The sequence below is a fragment of the Camellia sinensis genome, chromosome 3 (assembly GCF_055761805.1).
Source record: "Camellia sinensis isolate YWXY chromosome 3, ASM5576180v1, whole genome shotgun sequence".
NCBI lineage: Eukaryota > Viridiplantae > Streptophyta > Magnoliopsida > Ericales > Theaceae > Camellia > Camellia sinensis.
The window spans coordinates 183679243-183685242 of record NC_138963.1 but is presented as its reverse complement, the minus strand read 5'-3'; the positions used below and the strand labels follow the sequence as shown (position 1 = coordinate 183685242).

The window sequence follows — 6000 nt, the reverse complement described above, 5'->3', positions numbered from 1 at the left end:
TTTTTAATTATTAACTAATCATCTTGATTGCATATATCACTGGATTTAAAAAATAACATGTAAATCATTTTATTTAATGAATAGTCAGTTAGCACATATGTCGTTTTCGGTCTAATAGTCGGCAGAGTTTTTTTTTTTTTTAATATAAAAAAATGATATACAAACTCACTTTCTAAATCAATTTTTTAGATTTAATAATGTATAAGTGATATGATTAGTTGATAATTAAAGCATATATATGAGAGAGTGCTACTTTTAAAATTCTAATTAATTGCCACATCACTAAACTTAAATAATTTTTAGGAGGAAGATCCTTTCAATTCCAGATATTGGACCGGAGCATGTTGTTTGCGCTCGTGGGGTCTTTCCGTTTCAATAATCCGAACCGTTCATTTTGTCGGACACTCGTGTATTTCATCAAAAAAAAAAATTAAGTCGATTTGATAATCGTAACTTGTTTAATTTTTCACTAAAAAAATAGACAACAATTATAAGAGAATGTTATCTTTAATATTTTAATTAATTGCCCCATTACTAAACTTAAAAAATAAATATAATTTTTAATCATAAATAAAAATGTTCTTTTTTTTTTTTTTTAATGTGCGACTGCCCATTTTTTAAATGTGCGAATGCCCACTACGCTCCATCCCCCATCCATCACCAAGAACCATAATGCGTGATTCATAAGCAATTAAGAGAAGAGGAGGAAAGCGAATGGGTTCCATGGGCAAGTCAGAAAAACCTCATGCAGTTTATATACCATACCCAGCTCAAGGCCACATCAAGCCCATGCTCAAACTCTCCAAACTCCTCCACCAGAGAGGCTTTCACATCACCTTTGTCAACACTGAGTTCAACCACAAACGCCTCCTCAAATCTCGGGGCCCCGACTCCCTCAACGGGCTCTCTTCCTTCCGGTTCGAAAGGATACCCGATGGGCTCCCCGAGTCCGATGCCGATGCAACCCAAGACATCCCATCACTGTGCGAGTTCACCAGGAAACACTGCTTGGCTCCTTTTAAGGACCTTCTTTCGAAGCTAAACGACACTGCTTCGTCGAACGTCTCGCCGGTGACTTGCATTGTCTCCTATGGGATTATGAGCTTCACTGTGGATGCTGCTGAAGAATTGGGCATCCCTGAAGTTCTTTTATGGACAGTTAGTGCTTGTGGCTTCATGGGTAATGAACACTATCGTAATCTTAAGGGTTTTATTCCACTTAAAGGTATTATTGATTCAATTAATATGTATATTAATAAAATTACATGTATACATTACATGCACACATATACATGTACATGCATTTAAGTATGATAGATCAGCACCTTTTTTTATTAATCAATACCTTTTTTTATTAATTAAAAATAATTCATTTGTACGAAAAATGCATAAACAATACTGCATGAGAGACATTTTGTTCTTTTTGTGTGAATTTTTTACATAAAAATTGTATTTATATAACTGTTGGCTTATTTTTCCTACGAAGGAAAATATCATAAATGCGAGCGTGCCAGCAAAGACTAAATAATTCTTACAGATTAAATTCAAGCCAATTATCAAGCGATTGCGTTGATGGTTCTTTTGCCTCAACAAAGAGGACTTCAAAATTGCCAAGTGTAGTGAAAAGAAAAATTAAAAGAAGAATGAGGGAGACGGAGAAAGACGATTGAGTGAACAATCAAAGTAATAATTACTTACCTCTACTCCTATGTTTCGAAAGGAAGTGCATAAAATGCTTTGAAAATGAAATGCTGAAAATAAATACTTCGAAATATAAATCTATGTTAAACTACTCCTAAGATAAGGAAAATGACAAGAAATATTGAAATCAAGTGTCTTTGATTTGAGTGCTGGATCCTTTACAATGTAGTCATGAATGGCTATTTATAAGCAAATATTTGTAGGAAAAAACTTACAGCAATAACTACCCAATAACCACCTAAAACTACCCACTCTTCCATCTTCATTCCTACAATGCCACATATTCTTCCATGTCTTCATAACTTCCTTTAACCTCCAATTCATGCTCCATGTTCTCTATTTTATTCTCCATCATCTTTTCATATTTCATAACCTCTCATAACCTCCAAATGAGTAGGAGGATGCCACATGTCCTGCAATTATATAAATAATACATAATAATAAAATTACAGATTTATGGTGCCAACATTACCCCCGCGGCCCTTAAAAGTGATGTTTATTTGAATTTTTGAAGGGCCGAACCAAGCACATGACTAATCTAAGCAATAAAGTGCTTCGAATAATATCAACAAAGTGTTTCGAATGATATAATAGCACCAATAAAGTGCTTCGAATGAGTATGAATTTATGACTAGATGACCAATAACAAGCTTCGAATGTGGTATAAAAGACCAAATTCATCGTTCGAAGGTTTTGCGGCACAGCTTTGAAGGAACAACATCACCTCTTGAAGGTTGGAAGCATTGATATAGGATGATGATACTTACAATGAATTTTCAAAGTTAGGCTTGATGTTTCGAATGTATCTTCGATGCTTTGATTGTGTACATACAAACAACTGGCCATCAATTTGAAAAGATAAGTCATTCTCAACCACTTATTTAAATGCATAGGCTTTTCCTAGCCTAGTTCATGCATTTTAAATGATCATCCCTTGTTCTTAGTGCTTCGAACTCATAAGAACAATTTGTTAATTTTATTAGCCACATCATCAGAATTATATTTTGGTGTGATCCACAAATCCAAAGCAGGTTTTGAACACCAAGAACCATAGTACAAGATGGCCTTAAAAATTCAAACAACTTGACATTTTGAACAATTTCAAAAAATTCAAATTCATGAACATCAAATTGTTCATCATTCTTAGCCATGTTTGAAGATATGTTATTTTCATGACTTGACTCTCTAAAATTTGATTTTTGGACCCCCCGAGTCATGCATGGAACATCATTCTTCGCCAAATTTGGTTCAAAATCATGCTCTTTCGTTATGTTAATTTCATAATTTGGCTCTTTAAAAACGGGCTCTTGAACCCCCCATGCCATTGATGAAATCAACTCTTTGTTTTTGATATTTTCAACCATGGAAAAATTTTGAAAAAATTCACCAATTCCGATCATTAAAGCCTCAATTAAAGACTTGGTAGTGAGAGTTGACAACTCATCATTCCATTGGCAAATTTCCATATCAAGTTCATGAATTTCTCCAACTAAATCATGTTTTTTTTCTTCCACCAAATAATATTGTAATTGATAGAAGTTTGTTTTACAAATAAAATGGATCTCTTCTTGAAGATCCAAAAATTTTTATTTACGCCAATAGATTTCATCTAGGCTATTTGAAATGGACGAATCTAATTCATTTTTCATTTCTTACACTTGACGTCCCACTAGGCGTGCCAAAAATTGTTGGCTTAGTTTTCTTACAAAGGAAAATATCATAAATGCGAGCGTGCCAGCAAGGACTGAATAATCCTTACAGATTAAATTCAAGCCAATTATCAAGTGATTGCGTTGATGGTTCTTTTGCCTTAACAAAGAGGACTTCAAAATTGCTAAGTGTAGAGAAAAGAAAAATTAAAAGAAGAATGAGGGAGATGGAGAAAGACGATTGAGTGAACAATCAAAGTAATAATTACTTACCTCTACTCCTATGCTTCGAAAGGAAGTGCATAAAATGCTTTGAAAATGAAATGCTGAAAATAAATGCTTCAAAATATAAATCTATGTTAAACTACTCCTAAGATAAGAAAAATGACAAGAAATATTGAAATCAAGTGTCTTTGATTTGAGTTCTGGATCCTTTACAATGTAGTCATGAATGGCTATTTATAAACAAATATTTGTAGGAAAAAACTTCCAGCAATAATTACCCAATAACCACTTAAAACTTCCCACTCTTCCATCTTCATTCCCACAATGCCACATATCCCTCCATGTCTTCCTAACTTCCTTTAACCTCCAATTCATGCTCCATGTTCTCCACTTTATTCTCCATCATCTTTTCATATTTCATAACCTCTCATAACCTCCAAATGAATAGGATGATGTTACATATCCTGCAATTATATAAATAATATATAATAATAAAAATTATAAATTTATGGTACCAACAATATCATTACTATTTTTTATTTTTTTATTTTAATTGGATTGATAACACGTCTTCTCCTATCTAAATTAGATTAATTTCTGTGATGGGTCACTACACTACAAGAAATGTCACTTTTGGCTACCAAAATATTGGTCGCCAAAAGTCACTTATTTAGTCGCCGAAGGTGTTTAGCGACCAAAATTTTTTGTCGCTAAGTTCGTCGCCTTTACCCTGTCGGCGATAGTATTGGCGACTAAAATTTGTTTGGTCGCCGAAAGTGTACACATTTGGCTACTAATCTTAGTTTAGTCGCCAAAAGGTATGTTTCCGCCACTAAAGTATTAGTCGCCGAATGAGACTTTTTGGCTACTAACTTGTTGTGGTCGGGGAAGGTATCACTTTTAGCTACTAAATAATTGGTTGCCGAAAGTACACATTTGGCTACTAATCTTAGTTTAGTCGGCAAAAGTTATGTTTCCGCCACTAAAGTATTAGTCGCCAATTGTTTTTTTCTCTCATTCTCAAATCTTTTAGCTACTAATTATTTGGTGGCAAAAACGTTTTGGGTTATGTTTTTGCTACTAAATTATTAGTAGCCAAAACTTTTGATTACCTATTTGGCTACCAAAACATTTGGTGGCCAATAGTTTCTTTCTCTCATTCTCAAATCTTTTAGCTACTAATTATTTGGTGGCAAAAACATTTTGGGTTATGTTTTTGCTACTAAATTATTAGTAGCCAAAACTTTTGATTACCTATTTGGCTACCAAAACATTTGGTGGCCAAATAATTTGAAAAAAAAAAAAATTGTAAACAACCTGTATTCATTTATATTACAACCTGTACCCTGTATAAAACAATATAATCTATCAACACCAAAATATGTTATCAACCATTAAAGCATTCAACAACGTGCACACATTTCTGTTCCAAGCATCCAAAAAAGTAATCTTCAACGTCCAATTCTATATATATTACAAATTCCATACAGTCCAAATCTAATCCAACGTCAATAATTTAAATCCATACATAATTTAAAATCTTCAAGAAAACACTTGAAGTGACTCAAAACATCCATATGGCAGCCTAAAGAATTCTACCACAAAGCACAACCACATCCAGACTTCAAACAATGGCTAAAGAATAACTAAAATGGTCTCTTCTCCGCGATACATTCACCTCTCATACACAAATCCTTCGATAGCGTTGAAATTTTTTTTTAGAACTCATATTAACTAAAGGAGCACGAAAAATGATAGCAAAAAGCTAAAGTCATGAGCATTAGTCAAATGCATCGTCATCATCATCAGGAAGGGGCTGGCTAGCCGCTGCAGCAAGCTCAGCTTCGTGCCTGTAAAGAATACCAAAGGGATAAGAAACACCACAAATTGATCATTAACAGCAACTCATAAATTTTCATTCCTGGACTCTAATGTTCCCCACAAGTTAAAAATTTAAGAACTGTGAACCACCACCACCACCACCACCAAAAAATAAAATTTGAAATTTGTTTACGAAATTTTGTTTTTTGTATTTTTTAATCTTTGGTGGATTTTTTTTTCATATTTTAATCAAATTTTTCTTATATGTTTAAATGCACCTAATCTAGATGCAACTAATGATATTATCACACTATTTTTTCATTACATCATGATGCAACTAATGATATTATCACACTATCTTTGATGGATTTTTTATCACACTATTTTTTCATTTTTCTAATGATATTAATTCAAAAGGTTCCTTTGGAGAGTTCCCCTGCAAAGATAAAGATAATTATTTGTGATGTTTTCTTGCTTATCTTTATCTAATAGTCTACAACTCCACCAGTATAAATAAACAAAAAATAAAATAACAAACAATGTACTATTCCGTTACCCTGCAAGCTTCCTGGCAAGGTGCAAGAAAGGTTTTTCAAAGTTATAG

General features: G+C 33.2%; 1 pseudogene; it reads left to right on the top strand.

Moving 5' to 3' along the window:
* Window positions 1-714: 714 nt before the first annotated feature.
* Window positions 715-6000, top strand: part of LOC145822082 (7-deoxyloganetin glucosyltransferase pseudogene) — a 28170-nt pseudogene continuing 22884 nt past the window's right edge.